At 37.6% G+C, this 12,971-nt stretch overlaps 1 long non-coding RNA gene across 1 annotated transcript in view; it reads left to right on the plus strand.

Moving 5' to 3' along the window:
* The window catches only part of LOC124068578, a 102,885-nt gene that overhangs the window by 45,297 nt on the left and 44,617 nt on the right, over positions 1-12,971 (plus strand). The window contains exon 3 of the long non-coding RNA XR_006844942.1: positions 11,718-11,816. This is a non-coding gene — a long non-coding RNA (uncharacterized LOC124068578). The remainder of the gene's footprint in view (positions 1-11,717; positions 11,817-12,971) is intronic.

Raw genomic sequence — 12,971 nt, forward strand, 5'->3', positions numbered from 1 at the left:
CCATGTATCATTTAGCAGGTGGATAACACACAGAGTAGCTTAAGAAAAGGTCAAGCTTCCGAGCCATTTCTCATAGTCCAGCACCTGCTAAATAAGTGCAACCTCTTGTCAAAATAAACCAAGAGGAATACAAATGTTTGTGTTTTAATAAAAACAAATAAAGAGGTGAAACATGATTGGGACAAAGTCTGTTAGTTAATAGAGAAACTGCAGTTGCAGAGGTTGCAGATGTGTTATTGAGCTGCATAGATTTTTACATAACAAAAGGTTAAAATACTGTGTATGTTGCTCTCAATAGCCTCAACCAGCTACAGGCATGACCACAGATTAAAGGTAGGTAAGTAAGTCAGTAAGTCTGTGTCTTTAGGACTGATGAATTTGTATGTAATGGTGGATAAAAAGCAATGGAAAAGCAAAAAACAGAATAACTGGATCTATTCCCAGTTAGCAGTTGCAGTTGGCATTGATCTAAGAGGTAGCTTGACTTTTGTTGCAGTGAAGATTCAATCCCATATTGATCCTCAAAGTGTCAGGTTCTTGTCAGGGAGGCCTCCACCACCTTCTGACGCAGTGCCTTGGCAGGGGAAAGAGACAGGGAGACTGAAATTATTGTATGTGCATTAGTCTGTGGGGAACAGATGGAGAAAGTAATGTCACTAACATAACAAACAAAAGTAAAGCAACTGCATTGATTGTGCGGTTGGTTGTAGAAGCAGCATGGCATTGTTACACCACTACACTAAGTTTTACGGACCGTTCACACGCATGCACTCTAGGCTGCCATTAATTTTAAATGGGACGTGGCACTAAAGCAGAGAAAGGCTTAACTTTATGCAAATATCTTCTGACGCAATTCAAGCTTGCAGTTGTTTACTACTACAGGTGTGAGGGGAGATCATATCAAGGATTCATTGTGTAGTAAAACTGATTTAAAAAAAAAACAAAAAAAAACTTCCTCTTGTGTAATATGGTAAATGTGTTAGGAAATAACTGGCCAGTTGGAGCATAGTATGTAAATTGCGTGCTTGGATTGCAAGGTTTGAAGAGTTATTGGTAGTCATTCGAAAAGGACTGTTCAACAAACTTTTCAGTCAATAACAACTTGTTTCACTTATTACACAATAACAAAGGATATACAGGAGTAAAGATCAGATGAAATGGGCATTAGGCTGGGAATGAGAATGAGCAGTGAGGACACACAGAAAGGGAAGATATTTTGGCTGACTGGCTGCTGTTTTTCCAGATCATAACCCATCCTCTGATTAGTCTATGATTTAACTTCCTTCTTTCTACATGGTTCACCCCATCACCTTAAAGTTCACTAGCGTTTATTTGGCCTCTGTCTCTCAAAACAATGAGGGATTTAGGTCCCTACTCCGCCTTTACCTTCCTCTCTGACTCAGTTGTGCTTCAGGAGATGCTTGATGCCAACGCAGTCGATTCATTGACAGATGGTAGCTGTGCTCTTTCTCTTCAAGGTCATTCTCACATTACCAAAAAATGGATGGATGTATTTTTTTAGCGTCAAATGCACCCATCAAACAGGTGTAAACATACTATGAAGCTGTGGCAAAATGTTGTGCACCAATACAAAATACTTTCAGGTGGGATACAACCCAAAATCTGCTACATGCCCCCCACACTCTGCAGAGGTGGGGGGCAGAGTCTCCTCCTTCACTCATATGGAGGATTTTGTACTCCACATCACATATTTAATTATTTTATGTTATCTTCAGCCCTGCGATTGACTGGCGACCAGTCCAGGGTGAACCCCGCCTCTCGCCCGTAGTCAGCTGGGATAGGCTCCAGCCCCCCCGCGACCCTGACAGATAAGCGGTATAGAAAATGGATGGATGGATGTTATCTTCAGTCAAGAAACATATTAAACATATTTTCTGAAAAGAACAGTACTCATGCTACAGTGGGACCATTCTCTCTCGAATGTCCATTTGTCCATTGCCTGACACACTAGGCTATTGGAAAGTAGCCTGTTGATGCTGTGTTGTCTGATGTTCTGTAAATATGAACCGCTGCCACAACTGGTCATGTCAGCCTACTAGTGGTAACTACAAGTAGCATATGTTGAGGTTACTGATATCTTCCAACCAGCACCAGAAATTATTGAAGCAAGTCAGCACCAGTCGTGAATGTCACCAGCGACTTCAATAGTCTAAAGAGTGAAAAAAAAAATCACAATTAACAGTTCAAAGTGATAAGTCTCAGTTGTAATCTGTAATATAGTTGATCTTACAATCCTGGGAATGGACTCCAAGTAAATTACATGAATAACCATTAAAACCTAAGTCTCTAAATCCTATTTTTTTTTTCTTTCTGGATTTGGTTGCTGAAAAGCACTATTGGCTTTTTGTGTGTAAGTAGCATAACACTTCCTATGACCTGGGGTTATGAAATGCTCAGTCAATTTCTCAAACTTACTGTGGGAGGAAAAGGTTCCATCAGAGGTTAATTTAGCTTGTATCCTTTTCTCCCTGATCTCTACTGCAATGTTCTATAGCCAGTGTTCCATGAGTTTAAATCTTTGCATCAGCATATCACCTACAGATTTCTGTTGTTTCACTGGAATGTGAGTGCTCAAGTTTTAGAGACCCAATAATGTTGAAAAAGTTATCAAAAGAGGATAGCAGGGCTACATGCAGGGAAAAAGACTTGAATAGACTTGATTTCTTGGGTTGACGTAAATTTCTTGTTGTGCTGTGCTGTCTCCTTGAATATTTTGTATTTTAGTCTCATGTCATTGCTTAGTGTGTTGAATGGTTATACTTGCCCTAGTTTCTCTGGCACAAAAGCTTTCAAATAAAAATGTTTTCACAAGAGACTTTGTCAAATATTGATGAACTATTTGACAAATATTTGTAAAAGAGTGTGTTAAAAACCAAGAGACAATAACAATCTTAAGTAGTAAAAAAAAAAAAAAAAAAAATCATAACATTATAACCTCTCCTTGAGATCAGGCAGGAAAACTTGCAACCATTGTGTGGCAAATGAGAAAATAAGGAACAAAATAACAGTGGATCAAAAGTTTTCCAGTTTCTGAAACTGGCAGGTGAACTACTTAAGCCTGTCACCTTGTCTGTTTCCATGGCTTTTTTCACAAATGGCAGTGCAGTGACTTGCAAACTGCAAGTACTTCAAGTACAGTCAGAACAATCACAGAGAGCAAATCACTTAGTCACAGCTTGGTTTTATTCCAGCTGAGCTTTCAGCATTCAGGAGGGGACACTATCACAGTTTAATTTGTTTTAATGTGATTTATGCAGTCAGGATCAAGGAAGGACACAAATGGAATTATACAAATACAGACTTAAAGATAAGTATAATATGCTTTAAAATGAGTAAAAATGACCAGACCTTGGTTATATATTTTATTGAGTTGTGTACTTTATTATACCAAACGTTTCCAACAATATTGAAAAAAAAAAAATTGTGATTTTATTCAGAGTAACACTGGGTTTCATTTTGTTGCCTGTCACCATAACTGATTGAGGAAGTAAGTCGGCAAATGTGTCTACATGTAACTGAATGCTAAAATGGACATGAATCAATGGACTCATTGGGTATCTCGTTGACTTTCTGTCACACAACTTTGAGTCACGCAGGCAGCTGCCATCAGGGCTAACAAGGAGACTGGACTGTGACAGTGTTGCAAAGAAATACATGTCGAGATGGAAGACGGAGAGAAATCAATTAAAAAGGATACAGATAACGTCTGTCATTTTTGATAACACTGATGAGATCTTTATCTGAGAGATGAATGCTGGAGCGGGGACTGTTTGATTGGACTGTTCTCTTTGGCAGCTGAAGCTGTAGAGAGAACAGGTTATCCTGCATTGTTATCAAACCACCTTATAGGTCCTCTATTTTTCAGTAATATTGTGTTGACTCAGCTTCTGTTTTTATGGTTGCCCATCCAAAGAATTTCAACAAGAGTTGTTGTTCTGTGAAAATTATAATGTCTATATTGCATACATGTTTTATATTATATAGAAGTATGATGTATAGTACAATAGTACAACACTGTTGTTCTTTTATTTTGTTTTAATCTGTTTAATTTCAATTACAAATCAACAGTGCCCGTCTACCAACTTTCTCTATTGTTAATAGACACATTAAAGTAAGACAAAACACACTAATATTGCTTACGTGCACAACATCAGAATCATAATTTTATAGCACGTTTGAATCTTTTCATGGGTGCCCTTCAACTTATCAGGATTTAAACAGTACAGTTTCTACAGTTAAAGGGTTTAATTGTTTGAAAGGTGTAAACTGAAAACTGTAACTTCACGTATTTTCTAATTTACAAGTTTTAGTTCAGACGAATGAAAAAATGAAACGTAGATGATTGTATTTATCATGTGATGCACATTGCGTGACTCAAACTGTTCCTCTCATCTGTTGTTGAGGCAACAGTACAAATACTTAATTCATGTGTCTGAGTCATTTTGTCAGATTTTGTTAAATGAAAGAAACATACAGCAAGTTGGATAAAATAGAATAATGGTGGATTCCTGCAGGCACAGTGCTCCAAAAATGGCAGAGATTTGCATGAAACAGATGAAATATGATAATAGTAGATATGTATAATTGTCCATGGGTCACACAGATGGGCCGAGTCACAGTAGACTTAGATCAAGAATAATTCATTGCAGCACTGAGCACACAGTGACGCAGGCACACATGCAAAATGTAATACTGAATTTCTTGATTGTTATTTTGGCACATCTAACCTTTTGGGGCAGTTGTCTGCAGTAAAACACTTTCAGACGCCACACAGAGCTAAGTCACAAATCAGGTTGTCACTTAAAGACAGATTTATTTTAGTAGAAAAAAAAAATCTAATTGTCTGGGAACCAGGGCCCCGTCAGTAAGAGCATTACCCATGAAATTAAATTATCATAAAAATGAATTCCGAGTTGATAAAAATAGTGTTTGATTTCTTCTCACAGTCGTAATTTTTGTGGGATATATAACATGCATCTATTGTGTATCAGATGCTTGTCGACATTTTACTGTTGTGCTTTTTGAATGATAATAAACTGTACATCAGATTTCATCTGTTCATCCATTTTCAATACTGCTTATCCATGCAGGATCACTGGGGGGTGGGGCAGGAGTGTATCCCAGCCCACTATATAACTACTATACTATTACTACTATATTACTCACTATATTCACCTACACTTAGTTTATAAAACCTCTCTTTTGGCAAATAAACAAATAAATTTTAGTCACATAAAAAGATTGTTTTTGATATCCTCATATAGACAAACCACAACAACTTTCAGACAAGTTAGAAAAATGAAAAATGATTCCAGTCTTAAGGGTACAGTTTCTTTTGGGCTTTCTTTCGCATGTGTAAGGACTAGAGTAAGGTGTTAAAGAGTAACTCACAGGCAGGATGTGTGCCTGCTTGAGTCACTGTGACTATAAAGCAGGTGTAAACCGACTTCATGAGTGACAAAGCAATGCTAGCTTCACCTCCCCCAGTCTTTTATTTGAAAGAAAATCTCATATTGGTGGGGCCATCAGTGTTGATGAGCTTATGATATCCTAGAAATGCTGTCAGACCTAATTTATTGGGCATCGTAGTCAGAAAAAAGTCCATACTCATCTTGAATTTTGTACGTTTTTCAGCTGGGATGCATGTCTACAACTTGCTGCTGTCTTGGCCATCACAGGTCCCACGAGTGGACTGTGCAGAGTAGAGCTGCAACATGGGCACCACTATGTGTTTGCATATGTCATATAAACACTTACCTTTCAGACTGCCACATTTGGAGACAACCCTGTGTCTCTTTGGCTTACTCAGTGTTTGAAATTCTTCACCAGCAACTTCTTTACTTCAGCTGGAATTCAGTGTTTTGGATAGCACTCTAAACCCTCACATATTCCAGCAGCTGAACAACCACATGTGGACTGGCTCATGGAAATTGAGACATCCAACACAATGCAGCACTATATTTCCATAAGTCTTCCTTTTCTCAATCTGTTTCCATGAAATCCTTTTTGATCATGTGCAATCCCTCCTCAGCACCTGGCCGCTGACCATTTTCTACACAAATGTCCATTTGGCACGAAGAATGCAGCAGACATGATTCTGCTTAACATTTCCAAGCCAGACAAATTGGGCTAAGATACCAGCTGCTAAGCATGGGAAGGCTAATCAGTTTAGCAGAATGCTGAGGATTATGCAGTCAAAGAAGAGTTGTTGTTCTGAACACAATATACCGCAGAGGACAACACATCTGCTGTTGGTTTCGTTATCTGAGATATTTCCTCTTGTTCATTCTGGAAGCTTGTCTTAGCCTTGTTATTTGCTCGCTGCTGTTCACCACAGGCCTGTTGTGAAGGAAGTGTCCAATTAACTGTGGATTTGGTGGCATGTGCTATCACGTCAGGGTTCCCATCCATGCTTGTGTGAAGGCTTCAGGCCAGCGGTTTTAAATCACTTCCCTCAGCTAAATGTACCGCATAAAGCATTGCATGTCTGCATGCGATAAAAATAAAGAGACTTAGACAGACAGTTGTGTTCTGTACTATCCTTAGAAAGTTTGCAAGATAATAATTACTATAATAATACAACACAATGTGTGTTGTTTATTTCTAGATAGCAGACTAAGTACTTTGATCATAAGATCATGGACTGTTTGACGTGAACATATACAGAACCGGGAGGAATTTATATTTTTTTTTACTAATTAAAGAACAGTAAAACTTCTCACCTGTATCTTCATGTTTTTTGTTTTTTTTTGTCTTATCTTGCTAAAAGGAGTTATGTAATTGTTCAGTTAGGAGAACTGCTTCACTTTAACATTCAGTCCTGTTCTCTAGCCCTCATGCCAGGTGTGAGAGGGCGGGTCAGGCTCCTTCTTTGGTCTTCTCTCAAGGTCCTAAGGTTCAGACACTGCAGAGGTCTGACTCAGGCACTATGTGCTACAAGCAGTGATGCAATACAGCTTTGTTTAGGGAAGTTCTCACGCAGCATTACACCGTGGTGATCAGTGATCTCTCGGCAAAGGAACAACTTCATTTTGTGATTTATTTATTTGTTTGTTCTTAATATAGTCTGGCAGGTGGATTTGCCTCTCTTCTTCATCTGTTTATCTTTAAAGTACTGACACTTTCTTGACACTATTTTTTTTAGGTTTTTTTGTTTCATCCAAGCTGTATTGTCTACATATAGTACATCTGCTAGCAAAGATATGCATCAGACCCAAAGGTTTGACTGATTTATTTGTGACATTTTAGTGGCCTTTTGAACTAATAGTCACCATGTTGTTGTATGGGCTTTCATTTTTCCTTTGTGTGTAAAAAAAAAAGTGAGACAGCTGAATTTGCTTTTTGTCTGCTCTGTTTTATTCTCTTTGAAGAAAGATAGATAGATAAAAGGAGCATGGGGGAGGTTGTTAATACTTTTCTTAAAGCTACTCCAGGCAAAAAGGATTGGAGGCTGGCAATGTCTCCAGATTTACATGCTGAGCTACACTGTTTAATCCAGTGTCACAATAGGTAGCACGTTATCATTTCCATCAACCACTTCACAAATCAGTTGAAAACATCATCTTATTCTACTGGAAATGTATTCATTTCACTGAAATGTAATTTGCAATATATGTCAAACCTTTGTGCCACCCACTCAATATTAGAGTTTACAGGTTACTGTGCCCATGTTTGACATAGCAAACATGTTGAGCTATTGCCTAAAAATTGAAATTGAAATATTGAAGTCTTGAATGTTTATCATAATAGTCACTTTAATAGCTTTGTATTTCAGACACTGTAAAGCAGGCATGTCAAACTGGTCCACAGGAGGGCCGGTGTGGCTGCAGGTTTTCTTTCCAACCAAGTAGCATTGCTACTTGGTTGGCACAAAAACCTGCAGCCACACCGGCCCTCCTGTGGACCAGTTTGACATATGTGCTGTAAAGTAACCATTATATTAAACAAATCAATTATACATTCTCTAATTCAAATTTGACACCATACTGTTCAGTAATGTAGTCCAACAGTCAATATTTTTAGAGAGAGCTGAATTTGTTCAAATAAAACCTGGAAATGTCCGGTGTTAATGTGTCTTAAAATTGTTAGTTCAGTCAATGCAAGAATGCAGTAGAAATTATTGTTGGTAGTGCCCCGTGTGTGTTGTGCATGTAATTTCACTGAGCTTTGAATCAATGCATCTGAGCTTTAAAACCTCCTTTAACATGTTTGTGACATCAGCTAAATTTAATTCAACTTGCCCTTCCTGTCTTGCTGTATAATGAAATCACTACCCGGGGTACGGGCTGAGTAACACTGTTACAGATGATGATCCCGGCCCTGTCTTGAGCCTGGCTGAGTTCAGACCTTGGAACCCACTGGATTGAAAAGTGAAATAATTCATGATAGAAGATGTAAAGTCTGGTCATAAATCCAACAGGGAAATTGTGATGTACTACAATGACTTACAGGGGCAAGCCACTGAAATGATTTTATTGAAAAAACAAAACAAAACAAAAGGAAATCCAGTGATACAAACACTAACTGAACTATATAAGAGTGTTTGAGAATTGTACCTGTTCACTTTTAAAAAAATGGGACATTCACAGTTTCCATTATTTATGTAACAAGGACAAAAAGAGAGTGAATAAGCATTGAAGTGAGCTGAGCCTTGTTGACAGCGTGCCCTTTTGTTCATGGTGAGGACAGTTGCTAGATTGAATTGATCTGACTTTAGAGCCTAACCATTTATCATGGTCAGTCATATCTGATCTGTGGCTGTCAAGTGGAGACAGGCTCCTCCAAGAAATAAACTGCTTGGAGAGCAAGTGAGGGGTCTACTTTACCTCTGTACAACGGCGGCAGCATTTCCTTTCAAAGTTATCTTTCATTGTTTATCTACAGGAATGGGCAAATTTTCCAGAAATAAATTGTTTTGAGCTGAAAAAATAAGTTAATTAATCAAAATAATCTATAACTATCCCAGCAATAACCAATATCTTTTAAGCAAAAATTTCAAACATTCTCTAGCTTCATAATTCTCAATTGGGAGAATTTATACATGTATGCCCTTGTCATATTTTGTGATCAAATTATTATTTTAAGGTTTTATGTTGTTAGTCTGACAAAATGTTATTTTTTTATTTATTAAAAGTTATTTATTGGCAGTGGACTTCAGGAAATTGTGATTTTGACATCTTTCTCTTTCTCTGACATGAGACAGAAGAAACAATTAATTAATCTTGAACATAATTGGCAGAGTAAAAGATGATGCAAATAACTGCCAGTTGTAGTTAGTTATTAAAAAGTAGCACTGACATTATAAGCACCATTTGGTATTGATTTCTTATATAACTACTTGACCAAAATTGTTCAATTAACTTCTATTGCAGTTAGAGCGACATAATATTTAATAGATAGAGAAAAAAATCTTAATCAATCATTTTGGCACAAACACAGTAACACTGTAGGTTGCAATCTCAAATTTTGAAAAAAAAATAAGTTAATGCTCCATTACTTTCCTCCAGCTGCTGCAACAGAATGCTGTTGATCCTGCTGTCGCATTTTCGCATTGTTCTTTGAGATTTTCTTTTCGATTCACTGCTCTCCAAGGACCCAATGAAAAAAATAACAACAATAATCAAAGTAATAATAATGACAATACTACTGATAATAATATTGATAAATAATCTATTGGCAGAATTACAGCTCAGCACTGTCATTTCAGTTTAGAAGGCTGTGAAATGATCCTTTCAACTGTGTCTGCCACTACCTGGGCCATTTCTAAGCCACAGATGATAATCCTCAAGAGACCCTCATTAAGTCTTTGCTCCAATTAAGCCGCACTCATTTCACTGGAGCACAATTGCTCTGTACCACAGAGCACAAATCCTCCACAACAGTGGATGAAGCTGAACAGTGGGTGGGATGAAAATAGCAGCACTGGTTATTCAGTGGAACAGGGAGCCATTTTTTAGGTGTCAGCAGGTGTCCTGTGGTATGCATTAAACAATCTGAGCTCAAGGAAGCAGGAAGCTATATCAAACATAAAAGTAATACTGAATTTGTAGTTAGAGTAGATTTAGCAGATTTAAGTGGCTCAGATGTGGCTGACAAACAAAACCACTATGCAGTTCAGCACTGCTGAACTTTGATAAAGTGAGCATATTACAGCAGACGTGAAGACTTTTGAGGACTACATTTTCTTATTATTCACAGTTTAACAATCTGTTATAAATCCAGTTGCAGTATGGATGAGTTATCTTCACATCTCATTGAGTGAAGATAAAGATTTTAAGTAGTATTAAGAACATTAGTAAAAAAAAACTGTAGCGCTGAACAATATAAAAAATTATTTTGACAGATATTGCTACTTTTGGTGGACACCATACTCGTTGTAGTTCACTTTCACAGAAAAACTGAATTGTGATTTTAGTGAGTCTGCATCAAACAAGCTTATGTCTGGGCAATGCAATTTGTATGCCACATTTCTAGCATTGCAATGCTTCATTTATAATGGTATGTTCAATATTAAAAAGTTTTATTTATTAAGTTAGTTTTATTAACATTAAGTGGTTAATTTTAAGTTGTGATATTCACAAATGATCTACAAAATAGTAACTTCATACTTTGTGTTTTACCATAAAACTCTACTAACTCTATTGAACTAAATAATTACATAGGTTCTACTAGTCCAGCCTTCAACAGAACTAATTCTCAGTGTGGGGTTCACTTATGATTTGACAGTCCAATAATACCAACACTACCCATCAGGCTACTTTTAAGTTGACACATTCATTACTATCCATGTCCTTAGCTTCTTAATATTCAACATTTTATGGTTTTACTATTAATTACCATGGATTGTGGTTTATCACTAAATCTTCCTTTTATTTTTTAAGCACATGATATTCCTCTAAACAAGTGTGCTGACGAAGAGCACATTATCACCTCAAGTGAGCTGCCTTGACCTCACATTCGAGCTTCTATGTGTGCCTAGTTTTGGCGTCCTAGGAGCCAAGTCTATGCAAGCTTAGTAAGAAGAACAAGTAGACCCATGTTTCACATATGGTGTGCATGCTTTCAATCAGTTGTTTAATTCTGGCTGCTTCACAGTTGACTGAGCGTGCTGCTTACTCCCAATCGACAATGCCATCAACCCAGATAACCACAGCCATAGCAAGTATGGGCAGCAACATTAATTCTTTAGGGAAAAGTAGCTCATATTTGCTCAATACATTGCTACTTTTGCTGCTATGCTGGTTGAAAAGATCTTTAAAGTCAGTTGGATTTTAAGCGTGCTCCAATGAGTTGCCTTTAAACTATTGTCCACGTGTACATCGACAGTCAGTCAGTCAATAATGGACATTCACCATCCAAGTTTACACCACAGAGTTGAATGGCATGAGCCCCGCACATGGTCATCACTTGTCTTTCCTAACTGAAATGGTGGTTTAATGAGCCATTCTCTGGCAGCTGTTTAGACAGAAAAAATGGCCAAGTTGACCAGGCAAGAAGCGAGATGCTGTGCATATGTTGTATGTGCATTTTCTTGCCTACTACCCCGGTGTGGTTTGGATAATGTTCTTCTTTGGACTGACATTTCTTCAAGGATGTTTATCCTGGTTCGCTGGGCATTTGTGGTGGCTGAGTTGGTTTAAGTCGTGAGCTCACTCTCCATGTCTGCTCTGATTTGTGTTTCTTTTGTTTTCTTTCAGACCCTGGAGTAAGTGACCTGTGAACGGAGTCACACTGAGGATAAGACTTCTTTGCTTCTGTAACAGTATATGGACATCTGACATTGGGAAGCCCAGCAGGTATGTCAAAATAAATTTATATCTTTTTGTAATTGTAGATGCTGTTGCATTTTTTTCACTCCCAAACTGGTTTGGAATAAAATGCCACTTTTGGATAATAAGAAAACTGATTTAGGGAGCAACAACTGTAAGAGGAGTAGCCTGGCATAATATGTGACGCAGAGGGGACACACGGGAGACTGACTGACCTCTGCTCAGTTTGATGTGTAGATGGAGTCCGAGTTAACCAGCCATAAGAAGCTGCTTCTCTGCTTGAAAGATGGGGTCAGATGGAGCTTTGACAGCACATTTATGGCCTGTTGAGGGAGTCTATGTGAGTACTCCTGTAGCTTGGTTAGTAGATAAATAGATAGATAGATAGATAAACAGACAGACAGACAGACAGACAGTGTGTCATTCCTCTTACCTACTTTAACTCTGTTTTTGGCCGAGCAGCAGAATTTTGCAGGTCACTGTGCCATCTCGTCCAGTGTTTATGTCCCCTCTCAGCGAAAGCCCAATTACCTGTAGTTTATAATATATCACAGATAATTAACACATTTTTATCTCCAACTTCCACCTAATTTTAATTTTTAGCATTGCACTACCTGAAATGTGTCAAAACACATATGTGGTAAACTGTCCAATTAAGATTTTAGAAATTATGTAATTAACATCCAGTATGCATTATGGGAAATTTTATGACACAATTAGTCAAGTCAGATTTGTCTTTCATGTCCTCATTTCTGGAAAAAAAAGAAAAAAGAACTGCAGTAAGTGGGAAGGAAGGAAAAAAAGATGTTGTTGGTGATGCTCACTGGGATTTTTCATTTTTGTAAATTATAAACATAGATAGGGCTTGTTGTATGTCTGAAAATCTATCACAAATACTCTTACTAACAGTATGAAAGCCTAATGTTGTCACTTTTGAAGAATAGCCACTGAATTTTGTCCTTGATATTTTGTCAATGTAGCCATCTGCTGCAAATATGGAACTTTTGGACATGACATATCATGATTGAAACAATTACGGATGAAAGGGATCAAATTACTTTGATTCATGTGAAGATGAGGGTCATTTTGGATTTCAGCCTTCCCAATAAGCATTTTGTGTTGCTCATGATCACCAAGTTATGCTAAGTGAATTAGCTTTTGGCAAACAGGGTCCAGGATACA

Source organism: Scatophagus argus, chromosome 12 (genome assembly GCF_020382885.2).
Source record: "Scatophagus argus isolate fScaArg1 chromosome 12, fScaArg1.pri, whole genome shotgun sequence".
In the NCBI taxonomy this organism is placed as follows: Eukaryota; Metazoa; Chordata; class Actinopteri; family Scatophagidae; genus Scatophagus; species Scatophagus argus.